Consider the following 14812-nt stretch of genomic DNA (forward strand, 5'->3'; position numbering starts at 1 on the left):
GGCACAAATAAAAATGCATTTTTAAACTTATACACTCCCGAGAAATTATTTTACAGATCTCTAAAAAAAATCTCTAGAATTATAATCTCTAAAAAATAATAACAAAGTTCATCGGGGAGAACAAAAGATCAAAAATTTCAAGGGAATTGATGGAAAAAATTGCCAGCGAAGGTGACCTAGCTGTGCCAGAGCTAAAACTATATTATAAAGCAGCGGTCACCAAAACTATTTGCTACTGGCTAAGAAACAGAGAAGTTGATCAGTGGAATAGCTTACATTCACAGGATAAAATAGGCAGTAACTCTAGTTATTATAGTCTTTGACAAACCCAATGACCCCAGCTTTTTGGATAAGAATTCACTATTTGACAAAAACTGCTGGAAAAGTTGGAAATTAGTATAGCAGAAAGTAAGCATTGACCCATATCTAGCACCATATACCAAGATAAGGTCGAAATGGGTTCATGATCTATAAATAAAGAGTGAGATTATAGGCAAATTAGAAGAATATAGGATAGTTTATCTTTCAGACCTGTGGAAAAGGAAGGAATTTGTGACCAAAGAAGAATTGGAACTTATTACTGAATACACAATAGATAATTTTAATTATATTGTTAAAAAGTTTTTGTACAAACAAAACTAATGCAGACAAAATTAGAAGGGAAGCAATAAACTGGGAAAACATTTTTACATTCAAGGATTCTGATAAAGGCCTAATTTCTAATATATATAGAGAATTGACTCAAATTTATAAGAATTCAAGCCATTCTCTAACTGACAAATGGTTAAAGGATATGAACAGACAATTTTCAGATGAAAAAATTAAAACCATTTCTAGTTACATGAAAAGGTGATCTAAATCCTATTGACCTGAGAATGCAAATTAAGGCAACTCTGAGATACCATTACACATTTCTCAGATTGGCTAAAGTGACAGGAAAAGAAGAATGATGAATGTTGGAGGGGATGTGGGAAAACTGGGACACTAATGTATTGTTGGTGGAACTGTGGATGGATCCAGCCATTCTGGAGAGCAATTTGGAACTATGCCCAAAGAGTTATCAGACTGTGATCCAGCAGTGTTTCTACTGGGCTTATATCCCAAAGAGATCTTAATGGAGGGAAAGGGACCCACATGTGCAAAAAAAGTGTGTAGCAACCTTTTTCATAGTGGCAAAGAACTGGAAAATGAGTGGATGCCCATCAATTAAAGAATGGCTGAATAAATCATGGGGTACGAATGTGATGGAATAGTATGATTCTATAAGAAACTATCAGCAGGATGATTTCAGAGAGGCCTGGAGAGATTTACATGAACTGATGCTGAATGTAGTGAGCAGAACCAGGAGATCATGGTACACAGCAACAACAAGACTATATGATGATTAATTCTGATGGATGACATCAGTAAGAAAGGGGTTCATTTGGTAAAATCCCAAGAGACTATCCTGTGATGGTACAGACAACAGCTTCTTCTTTCCTCATTTATTCCTTATGGTGGTTTGTGATGGGAACTGGGGAAAAGGTTAAAAAGCCACTAGGTACAATTTGAACCAATATTAATTCCCATAAACAATGTCCACACAGGACAAATATGGGACTAATTAGTTGCCCTAGGATTCAAGGGCCTTAGTCATCATGCTGCTCCCAGCTCACCCTGAAAAATACTTTCTGACAAGAGGAAAAGTGCTTCTCACTCTAAAGTACTTGGATCTGCCCAATATCTGATTCTTTTAAAGTAAAAATGAACATTTATTAAAGACCAATTACATACCAGGAATGCAGCTGGTGCTAGAGATTGCAGGACAAAAGTGAAGCAGTTCTTACACTCTAGCAATTTACATTTTCCTGGGGGAGACCAATGAACTCTTATAAGAACATGTCAAATAAATGGAAGTACATTTGAGGGAAGGAGGCCTCATGAGTGAGAGAGGGAGAGTAGAGAAAAAAAAACCTGAGACAGGAGACTGGGTATTTGTATTAAGCTTGAAGAAGCGAGGGATTTAAAGAGTAATCAAAGCCTCACTTGTCACCTATTCACATCTTTGCCATAAAATATGAAAAAAGATGTACAAGGGAATGGCATTAAAACTAAGTAATATTCCCCAGTTCAAGCATCGTCCATAAAATTTCTTACCTAAAAATTGAAAGTTTGTTTTAACAATCATTTCCAAAAGGAGTTTATTAAATCCATGAATACACTAGCTATAGACAAGGAAATGAATTTATAATCATTTCTGCCACACTACAATCGACTATGATTCACTACCTTTAACTACAACATGAGTATATAAAAGTGTACTTTAGGACATAATTAAAAGAAAGCCCTGTGGATGAAAAGGCTATTCACCTAGAGAAGATTAAAAAAAAATCGACTTTTCTAAAACCAAATAAAAAGAAATTTTATATTATCTTGAACCACAGTGCACTTTGGGATAGGCACATCTCTGTACATGGAAAGTTCCAAGTGAAATTTGAGCCTCAGACAAAAGAAACCTGTTCTCAATTGTGTATATGACTGACAATCCTGGAGCTAAACCAAAGACAAGAAGGGCAGTTCATCACAATTGTAGCCTCTGGGGATGGCTCCCTCTTCCTCAAGGAACGTTGATCTCATTTTAGGGTTGAAACTTATTTAAATCAGTCAGCATCATCCTTCATTTCCACCTTGTATCTATAACTCACTTTGTCTCCCCATGCTCCACCTTTGACACACACATACACACCTTTCCTTTTTTTCCCTCTCAATAGTCCAGTTGGGCCAGTGGCAACAACAATAGCAGCAGCATCACAACGATGACCATCACATTATCATCATTATTTCTAGTGCTAAATAGTACTCATGATTTTATCGGTGTAGAAGCTCCACTGCAGAAACTACAAATCAACATCTCCTTCCACAGAGACTGGAGAATTATGTGGGACAATGAGAAATCAAATGATTTGGCTAGCATCATCCAGTATGGATTATAGCATTGCTGGAACCCAGAACTTCATGATTTTTAAGCTAATTCTTCCTGTTATGCTACCATGTTGCCACAAGTTCAATTAGTATAATTCCTCTTTTATTACAGGGAGAAATGATAGCCATAGAATTTGAACAAGTGGCCCAATTACATATTTGACAAGTGGAAGAACTATTGATGGAAGCTGGGTCATCAAACTGGACCTCCTGTGCTGTTTCCAAGAACATAGTGCCATTGGCCTTAGAGTAAAGAGACCAATTGCATCACAGAAAGCGTCCAGGACCAGAATCTAGGTAATATACTCTTATCATCCCAAATCTCTGCAACCCTGAATAAGTTGGCTTTGCCTTCTTGGGGCTAATTTTATTTCTCATTAAAATGACTAGCATGGATGTGATGATGGCCAAGGTCCTTTCCAGCCCCGGCAGTCTCCACTAAGGCTTGCAATCCATTTGGTTCTTTTTGTTGCCAAGGACACATCTGCTGTGCTGTGATGTACCCCTAAGCCACAACAGAATTAAGGGGACACATATTTGTCTCTGGCCATATATGAACCATCTGGTCCATTCAGCAGCTAGAGACAAAAGTCACCCAAGATAGCCTTACGCCATGTAGACAAAAGGACATATAATTGATTTAAAAAAATTTTGTTGGCAGTTTTGACATTGTATAAAGCTGTTTGTGTCTCAGAATCAGCCTCCCAGAAAGATGATGGCCCACATTTTCCTGAACATGAAGAGGAGTGAGATTCCAGTAGAAGGATAACTATGTCACTCTGTGTGTCCCGCCCTATTCTAATGGGGAGATTCTATTTACTATAAAGGGAAAAAAGGGACATCTGTGTGAGAGACACAAGGAAGCAAAGATAATTCTGAGGCAGCCTGGGGGACAGCCACCCCTCTTTGCCACACAAATACCGACCCATGGATTTGGTCAGTAGTGACTAATTTACATGCAAATGTACTAAAGACTTTCCAGATTTTTTTTTCTGGAAAGCTCTGAATCAAAGGACTGTTTAAAGATTATTAAACAATCAGGGACTGACTATGTTATACTTGCCAGAAATATGGATTTGGAGTTTCTTAACCTGAAGTAGAGGAGGTTCCCATAGAGGCTTCTGATTTAACGCAAGAGAAATATCCAACTGAGATAGCAAGAATGAAGAAACCAGGAAGAAAAACTGTCTGGAGAAGTCAAGATGTCATCAGGCAGAAGATTAAAAAAAAAAAAAAAAAGCTGATGAGGTTCAGAAGCCATTGGAACAGAGAATCTGACGGAAGTGAAGCTCTTCTGAGTCTTATTGACTAGAGACAGACCCTGCAGGTGATCTGGGGAATTTATCCTAATGGAGAAAAGTTCTGATGCTGGGAGCTGATTGAAGAAATCAACATCCTCTGTTCTTTGATCCATTCCTTAGAAAAATGACACATGCTTTGATCCCTGGCACCATCTTGTTCTTGAAGGGCGGGGACCCTCGGAGCCCTGCATCTATTGCCCTGCTACTGCTTTTGATGACTCAAGAGGATAATCTCATTGATTAATATTGATGAATGTTAATGAGAAAAAGATATCTTGGCAAAGAGAATACAGAAATATATCACCAAAATTCTTCACTATGACAAAGTTGGAGTTATAATAGATATGGCAGGATGGTACCGTACTGAAAAAGAGTATAATTAATCAAATTTTTAAAAGGAACATCAAAAATATGGTCACTTACATTAACACAGAAAGATCAATCAGATAATACAGGATTTGTTTATATTTTAAATCTTCAAATCAGAAGTTATTTAACGCTGTGTCAAACACCAGAGGCTAGTGTTGTATGAAAGCTTTCTTGGTAAATACAAGGATAAAGCAAGGATGTCTCCTTTCTTCCCTGTTATTTAATAGAGTTCAAAATATCTTCACTAGAGTAGTAAGACATGAAAAAGTAAGTAAAAGGATGCACATTGGCAGAAGTAAAGAAAAATCTATTTATCTTGCAGAAGCTATCAGGACTTATTTAGAAAACTTTGGGAAAATAGTGAAACTAATTTATGTAAGCAAAACTTCAGGGGGAATTACTAAGGGAAGAGAATTCTCTATGGGTCAATAACTACTAAGAAATATAATAAGCAATTTGATCCAAAATTGATTTAAAATTATATTTTGCTACATTTATCAAACTAAGTTCCAAATGTAAAACTTTAGATTATTTAACTTTTAAATAGATGAAGGAAAGAGAATGAGAGTGAGAGCAAAAGAGAGGAAGAACCATTCACAACTAAGCCTGGGCCAAGAATTCATAAGCCTATGAGAGATAGAGGTGACCATCAAAGATTATATAAATAAGATTGATTGTAAATAATTCAAAAAATCTGAATAAAGTCAAAGTACTAAGAGAAAGAAGAGAAATTGTTTGTTGGTTAAAAGATGGTTTTGAATCAATGTACTTGATAGAAATTTCACATCCAATATATATTTGGAAGCCATAAGGATATCAAGACAGATAGCTATTCTCTAAAAGTTATTAAAACCAAGAAAAAAGAACACTTCTGAACAAGAAGAAATGCAAAGCATTAAGTAGCATAAAAACTCTCAAATTACTAATGTTAATAGAAATGTTAACTAAAATAATTATGAGCTCTCATCTCATACCAATATAGTTGGCAAAGATAATAAAAGACAATATCAGTGTTGAAGGGGATAAGGAAAAACAGTCACATTAATTCACTGTTAGCACAGCCTTGTTTTATCTGCACATTCTGGGGGGAAATACAATTTGGGAGTGTGTGAGAAAGGTTGCCATTATTATTCATGCTCTTGGATTTAGCATTCCCGTGTCTTTACATATATCTCAAGGAAGTCAATAACCCAAAGATGCCACATGTGACAATATATCCTTGTCAAAACTCTGCAGCAGCAAAAACTTGGAAATAAACTAAGTCTCCTTTGCATGAGCATATTATAGTAAATAAATATGATTAAAAGTTATTATACCATAAGAAATTGTGAATGTGAGAAATTTCATGAATCAGAAGACAAATACAAATGATGATGAATGGAATGATACTATGATATATATATATATTATACTATATATATAAAATTTCTCTCTAAGAGATTTCCTATCTCCAAGATGAGGATGGACCATACAAAATGATTATCATAATTTAAATGAGACCAATATAAAGTACTGCAAAACTGAGAGCTGTCATAATAACTTATCTCTTTATCAAAGAAGACACAAAAAAGATAAGCCTCTTGACCCGATAAAGGTGGGGTTTGGATGTAAGGGAGGAAGCAGAGAGGCAAGGGATGAGTCTAAAATGTGGAACATTGCATATGATATCAGATATAGTCAATTCACCAGTTGGATTTTGTTATTTGTTATTTTCATCAAGGGAATATTCAAGGAAAAGGTATATAGGGAGAAGATTTTAATGTAAATGGGAGTTAAGATAAAATCTAGGGAGAGAAAAAGTCTATGTTTATTTTAAAATAGTAAGAATAAAATGTGTAAAAGCCTCTTGGATTTATTAATGAGACCCTATGAACTTATTTCCTTATTTTGAAAAGTTTTCTTCAATGTGATAGAATTAGAGAGACTTCTACCAATTATGTGGACAAATGAATCATGACAAGCAATGTAATAGAAGCATGTAATACAAAGAAAGCCTACAAAATGGCAATGGATAGCACATCAACTGTGTTTATTAACCAAGAAGATCAGTTAATAAATAGGTGTTAAAAATAATTAGTATGCATCACGAACTCATCTATTTCCTGCTCTCCCGATGCTTATACTCTAACTGGTGAGATGAGAAAAGAAACATGTTCAAACATAAACAGAATAAATGAAAAATGCTTTAAGGTGAAAACTAGAGGGTGAGGAAGGACTTTCTGTAAAAGGAAGGATTCAGCTGGGATTTGAAGGAAGCCCAGAAGAGCAGTGATAAAAAAGGAAAATATTCCAGAAATGATGGATAGTCAGCAAAGATGCCTTATTTTGGAGAGGAGCAGCAAGGAGGTTGGCATCATTGGATTGTAGAATATGTAATGGGAGGAGGGTATGCAATGCAAGAAAACTGGAAAGGCAGGAGAGGGAAAGGTAATGAAGAACTTTGGTCACAAAACAGGGCATTTTCTGTTTGATCCTACAGAGATACTGGAGATTGTTAAATAGGGGGTATAGGATGGGGTGATCAGACCTGTGGTCCATGAAGATCACTTTAAGAGCTGGGTGGAAAGTGCACTGGAATTGGGAGAGGTTTGTGACAGATAGACCAACCAAAAGGCTATTAAGATAGTTCAACATGAGGTAACGAGCCTCTGCACCAGGGGGATAGCAGCTTCAGAAAAAAAAAAAAGAAGCAGAAATATTTGAGAGATGCCATGAAGGGAAATTTGACAAATTGAATGTGGAGAAGAGCATGAAAAAAAGAATTGAAGACACCTATCTTCCTAATCTTGGTTACTGGGAGCTAGTGCTACTCTTGGTACTCATAAGGCTGTTAGGAAAAGGGAAATATTGGAAGAGAGGGGAGTAATTCAGCTTGGGGCATATTGAATTTATGGGACATCTAGAAGAGAAGCCCAATAAGCAGCTGGAGAAGTTTATCTGAAGTTCGGCAAAGAGATAGGTAGCCTTGAGTTCTTTTGGGGTTTGTTATTGTCTAAAGACATCCCCTGAAAATAGGGGGCTATGCTATAAGTGAACAGTAACCAAAATGCTGAATTATAACTGAGAACATTTTCACTGAAGCTATATCATTAAAAAAATCTAAACCAAAATTGCAGATTAATGAGAGAACTGCAGATTCCAGAAAATCTCTTCCAATGATTGTCATTTATGGGTTCCCCGTACATTTCAAAATGGACCACTGAAATGAAAAAAAAAAGGGGGAGGTTCCCATTTTAAGATAAAAATAATATAATAGTGTTTATTGTCAGAGGAAAAGCAAATGATTTATTTAATGCCAAGAAGAGTATTTTTAAAAATGAGGATGAGGAAGGAATTACTTGCAATAGCTTGAACAATTAAAATTTCAATGCAAAACTAATTAAGTGTTGTGTCTAATTTGTATCTTTGAGCCAAAAGGCCATTATTGTGCCCAGTTCTTTCCCAGTATTTGAATATCACTCATTTCAAATCCTTCTGGGTGCTATTGAAGAGAAGATGATGTAGTGATTTGTAGTATTTCCTATTCTCTCTGGCCTGATTCATGCTGTTTTCAGGCTCAGTATCAACATAAAATGTTTATATGTCTAATACAATTTCTAAGAGACTGTTGGTTTAAGTCAAAGGGAGAACACATCATAACCCAATTCATCCACCAATTCATCTAGGGAAAATCAAATTAAAATTGACATCAAAGATGACCTTGAGATGGTCAATATAACTTATTATGTAGCCTGGGGAGAAGGAGAAAATGAGAAATATATGGGAAAGAAAGATGAGGGAATAAAAACAATCCTACTAATTTCCCCCTCAAAATAATGGGAAGATTTATAGACTAATGATATGTGGAAGAGTCTTAGTTGTTATATTTTCAATCTACACTCAATATGAAGACAAGTAATCACTATTAGAAATAGACACGTCCTCTGCTATTTAAATTCAATTTTGTTCCACCGTTAAAAAGAAAAACACAACACTAGCTATGTTAGGGAAGCATACAGAACTGAAGCTTGAGAAGAAGAGAACAGATGTAAAGATAGTGAGGAATGCTAAGGCTTAAAAGAATATAGAAATGCCTTGATCGCAAGCAAAAAAAGAAAAAAAAGAAAAGAAAACTTAGTTCATTTTCCCTACTTTGTCTGAACGGAAGCTTAGAATGATAACATCTTAAAGGAAGAAGGAGGAAGGAAGAGTAAAAGATATTGTCAAAGTTGTTATGACAGGGAGGATAGTAAAGATTAGAAAGAAGATTATGGAAAACAATAAGATTGGGATTAAAATTATACTAGCACAATAACACAATTATCTGTTAGTGATTTAAAAAAAAATCAGAAAAATGGAACAGGCTAGATAAGTAAGATATACAAACAAGAAAAGATAATAGCCCAGTATTCAATATACTCAAGACTTGAAAGAGTACTTGAAAAAGAATGATGAATTCAAGAACTCCTGGGAAAATGAGGAAGCAGTTTGGCAGAAAGTCAGGGAAGAACAGTCAACTTGTACCACTGATTGCTATAGATTTCAAATGGATGTATAATCTCAATGTGAAAAGAAACTGACTTTGATACATCCATGGATGCCTAATCTATTGCTCTGGTTTCTATTCCTGTGTTACAAATAGCAACCCATGATTTTTCAATCTCGTTCCCTCTTGTATTTTTACTTGCTTCATTCTTACAACATTCAGCATGCTGAGGCAAGATTTTTAGATCTCAACATTGTGGAGATATTAACGGACCTTTTCACCTGTCTATCTTTTATCCCTCTAGAACACATTTGAGTATCCATATGCATTTATATTGTTTTCTAGGCAATAAGCATTCTTTGTCCATTTTACTCATTGTCCAGGTAGGATAAAAATCTTTTGCATAATGCTGTATCTCATTTAGCAGATTCTGCAGTGTTCTCTGGCTTAATAAATTCAGCACACTATCAAACACCTCAAAATTGTAGAAGTGATGGTCAAATGAGAAACATGTTGTCTGGAAGAACAGGTACCCGAAAACAGTTCACTCACTTAGTTTCAGCCAGAACAGGGGCTCCTAGAACTATAGGCAATACTTATTCAATCAGGTAGACTCAAATCCTTGAAAACATGCAGCAAACTTCCCAGATTTTAAACATGCAAAGTGCAATTATCAAGATCGTTTGATTGCCAAGCCGACTCTCTGAGTGACTTACAAAATTGTCCAATACCACGTCCAAAGGGGTTCTGTTTGGACCACGTGTCCTAGTTGGCTCAGCAAAGCCTTTATCTGCACTATGTTTGTGGTTTTTTTTAGAAGTTCCCTGTATAGGGAATCCATTTAGTATAGACATTACCTGGCTTGCCCCTGCTGCTGAAAGAGCGAGTCTCTTCATCTGTTTTTCTACTACCTTTAATAAAAATTACATAACGACCCATTATATAATTGTTCTTGTCCTGGTGCCTCTAATAATTCAAACCCAGCCCTTCTGAACATGAGAAGGCACTTTTAAAAAAGAGAATGGACAAAGCATTTATTAAGCACCTGATCTATGTAAAGCATTGCGCCAAGGTCTGAAGATACATATAGAATAAGACAATCTCTGTAGAAGTTCTTATTATAATGGGGGAGAAGAAGGAGAGAGGAGGTTTCAGCTAGAAGTCGTACGGAAACATCCCGGGATCCTTGGAGTACAGTGGCAAAGCTAATGGTAATGCCTTTTCTTTAAATGTCATCTCTTCTGATAAAATCATGGAAGTTCCTTATGCTGAACCATTTGTCAGTGTCAGGGATCTTGGTAGCAAGAACTTTTCTTTTCGGGTTACCTGTGGTTATGGCACATTCAGGATCAATTGCCAGGCTCTGTCTTACCAGAGATTATTTCTCAGGATGAGGACTAAGGGTATGTGACTAGAAGCATTGGTTCTCCCAAGGCTCCAGACCCCTGAGCTGCTTGGGTTGATTGTCCCGGCACTGGCTAGTACCTATCGTTTGTCAGGGTACCTTCCTACTTCGACCAGCCTGGCTTTCCTTCCCAGTGAGTGTCAACTGGTTGGTAGTTATCCAGGATGGCTTGTCCTTTCTCCACAAGAATTGTTTCCCAAAATGTTAGCTGTGAGGACTGAGCTGGAAGAAAGATCCCTACCGCATGGGTCCTGCCCATCAGGCAACTTGTGCTCATGTGCCTACAGATGATGGTTGGCTGGCAGTTGGCAGTGGTCGTGATAAGGAAGGCAGGCATCTTTTCTACAATGAATTCTCCTCTCAGGGATGGTTGTGGGGGCTAGGAAGATAACAGATACAGCAATTTAGAAGTGGCTGCTATTGCCAAAACGCTTGGCCTTCGGCTCCTAGGTCCCTGTTTGAGGGAAGATCATGATCAAAGTGGTAGCATTGGTTTGATTTGCCTGGCAGAAACTGCCTCCTGGCTCTTTTGTTCCTTGTTTTTATTCTCTTCTAGAGAATAAAAGGAGTTAAGTTTCATATCTTTTTTGTAGCAAAGAACAAATAACTATTTAGGTGTTAACAATTACAAAATACAATGTTGACATGTTGATTATGATTGTTTTAAAGCTCTAACTTGGAAAAAATCACTGCAGCTAGATTAATAACCAATGTTTACAAATAGGATAAAGATTTCAACATCAAAAAACTTTGATAAAAATAATACTGCCTAGATCTATGACTTAATATGGTTATAAGTAATACATTGGAATGAATAAATAGTTTTCAAATGAAGAAATATGACCAAACTTTTATAGGAAAAACTAAAAATCACTCAAAATAAAAATGTAAATTAAACCAACTAAAATTTCACTTCGTATCCACCAAATTAGAAAGGATAAAAAAGCTTAAAATAATCAATGATAAAAGACTGTAGGAAAACAGAAACATCAATAATTATTGATGGTGCTGTAAAGTGGTCTCTACATTTTGAGAAACAATTTATCACTTTTCTTCTTAAAATGTTAATATACATATAAAATCTCTATATTCAATGATACTGTGATTGGTTTGGTTATGATGCCTCCAAAGAGCTTGGTAATTGTTTAAAGGTTTAATACATCTAAAAAATTATACTTTCATAGTAAAATAAATTTCCATCCATTGGACAATGGCTAAACAAAATGTGATATAGTAATGCAATAGAATATAATTTCTTTGTTAGAAAGGACAAGAGTAGTTCTGGAACACTTGGTAGGGAAAAAAAGTTGAGGAAACTGAGGAAAACAGAGGCTAAGCTTCTCTCAGGACAAAACTATTAAGTATCTGAAGACACATTTGAACTCAACTTTTCCTAAGTCAAGGTCCAAATCCGATCAGCCGGGTCACCAGGCTGTAGTACAAATGGACTGTGACTTGGGTCTCGATTTGAACAATATGAAAAGAAATGGGATTGTCTGTAGGAAAGTGCAACACTCCTTTCCTGTTCCTAAGCTTCCTGTGAAAGCAAAAATACAGTTTTAAAAATATTAATATTCAACTAGCATTGGTTTATAGTAGCAAGAAATTGAATAAAATTGCCTCTGCAGCATTATTAGTGAGTATCCCATAAAAGGCAATGGCGATGTTGTTAGTGACTGTCTGCTTCACAACTTATAAACAATCGAGAAATATACAGAAGCACAGAGTAAATAATAGTGCCAAGGAGTTGTGTGATAGGAAAAAGAAGTGAGAAGAAAAAAAACGAGAAGTAAATATCTAGTATAATTTGTCAGTTTGGGAGAAAGGAAAGAAAAGTCTCCTTCAGGATAATGGGTGATTCTCCAGGGATGTATGTATGGCAAGACATAAGAGAGGAACAAATGATGGACAGGTCAGGATGGAGAATAATCTGCATCATTGAAAGGAACTTCTGAATCTCTGAGAGCAGAGAACCATTTGATTTTCAATTCTGTTTAAATATTTTATTAACATAGTTTTAATGATGAAATTTTCAACATTTGGAAAGGGCTGCCTCCGGAGGCAGCGAGTTCCCCCTTACTGAAGGTTTTCAAATTGGCTACATGCCCACTCCCCATATATGCTGTAGAAAGGGATTCTCGTTCAGATACAGATTGAACTCAGTGCCTCTGATTCTTGGACTGTATGGCGTTGAGATCTGACGAAAATGTAAATATCAAATTACTGTGATGAACTATGATGTCTAAAGTCTTTCCATAATTCTGAAAGGAAAAGAATGAGTAGATGGATCTAGTTATGGAGGAACAAATAACAAATTAACAGACAACATTAATTATGGTAACAACAACCACTACCAGAGAAGAGGGTGGGAATTCTCAAAGCACATGGTGGAGAAAATAGATGAGCGTGATTGGGGAGCAAATGACTTTTGGTGACATTTAAAGTTCCTAAAACATTTCCCTCACCTATCTTTCCAAGATATTTTTCCCCCTTACATCGCTAGTCTTCCCATCATCTGTGGTCCAGCCACCCTCGCCTCCTAGCTGTTTACCAAACTTGACATTCTATTTCCCAGCTCAGTGATTTCATGTACGCCTATCTCCCCCTGTCAAGAATACACACTCCCTCCTCAGCTTTATCTTTCTGAATTGTTCCCTTCAATATTCATCTCAGGCACCATTTCTTCCATGAAACCTTCCTCAACGATCCCAGCTAAAAATGTTTCCCCTCTTCCTGAACCACGTCACATGCATCACTTTTGCCCTCCCTCCTCCCTAGGATGGTAGAACTCTCACCTTTAGAGAGTGCCTCAGATAGCACCTCCCCACGTGCAAAGGCTAATGGGGCTGTTCTGGGAGAAAACTCATCATGTGCAATTAAATGGTGATGCACAATAGAAATTCCTTGGAAAGCCTATGGAGTATCTGCAGACCCTCCGTATCTTGCTCTCTTCTGCTAATAACATGGTAAAGGGGAGGTTCCTTAAAAAGGTGCCGAGACAAAGAAAGACCTGAAGCATCCTGAGCCTGCCTTCTCTCTTACTTAGGTCTTTCAGCTTTTTTATTCATGATTTTACTCCAGTGCCCCTGAAGAGAGACTATAAATGTAAGACAGACTATACATGACTCCTGAAGAGACACTATAATGTAAGAGGAAAGGCTTGGGGGGGATCTTCCCTTCAAAAGGCCCCGAAGCAGTTTTTAAGCCTTGGCTTCAGCATTTGTTCTGTCCTGTTCTGAATGAAGGGAATGAAACTCCTAATCTTGAGATTTTTGAAAGCTCAGAGAATGGTCAGACCTACGTGAACTGATGCCGAGTGAAGGCAGCAAGACCAAGAGAATGGACACGGCAACAAGAAGATTGTGTGATGGTCAACAGTGATGGACTTGAATCTTGTCAATAATGAGGTGATCCAAGGCAATTCCAAAAAATGGAATGGAAAATGCCAATCACATCCAGAGAGAGAATTATGGAGACCAAATATGGATCAAAGCACGATACTTACAGCTTTTTTGTTTGCTTGGCTTTTTCTCTCATTTTTTTTTTTTTCTTTTGGTCTGAATTTTCTTGCACAATAGGGTAAATGAGGAAATACATTTAAAAGATTGCTCATATTTAACTATCTCAGATTGCTTGCTGTCTTGGAGAGGAAAGAGATGAGGAAGGGAGGGAGAAAATTTAACACAAAGTTTTACAAAAATGAATCTCGAAGACTATTTTTACATATATTTGGAAAAAAAAATATTATTGAGGGAAAAACAAAACAAACAAAAAAAGAAATGTCAGGAGGCAACCTCAGAATCCAGGTATTCCAAAGTCCAGATTTGTTTTCAATACAACATCAATGCTCTAAGGCCTGAAAAGTGATTTGGAATCCAGGTCACAAGAGTCTGCGACAAATACTTATCTGACAGTCGTAGCACAACGAGAGGGGAAAGTGGGGTGACAAATGTTATATAAGAAATAATAATGTTTCCCAATGTGTGGAGGAAGATTTGTAACTTAGTTTTTTATAGCTCTGAAGTATTAAGTAGTTAAATGAAAATGAGGAAGTATCATTGGCACTAAGACTATGTGTTAATGGGGCACAGCTGGTGGGTGCTTGAGCTGATGGCAGCAGAAAGAGAGGAACTCCCTCATCATCACCCCCGCAGCTAGGGGATCCCACAATCATGAAGGGAACTTGTCGTCAACCTGGTTCCACCAGTCAGTCAAAGCAATGCTCACAATACTTCTATATCTCTTTTTATAAATTGATTCCTCTCTTCTTCTTAGACATATTAGAAATTAAGTTCCTTCAGGGCAAGGACG

The sequence above is a fragment of the Antechinus flavipes genome, chromosome 2 (genome assembly GCF_016432865.1).
Source record: "Antechinus flavipes isolate AdamAnt ecotype Samford, QLD, Australia chromosome 2, AdamAnt_v2, whole genome shotgun sequence".
Classification (NCBI taxonomy): domain Eukaryota; kingdom Metazoa; phylum Chordata; class Mammalia; order Dasyuromorphia; family Dasyuridae; genus Antechinus; species Antechinus flavipes.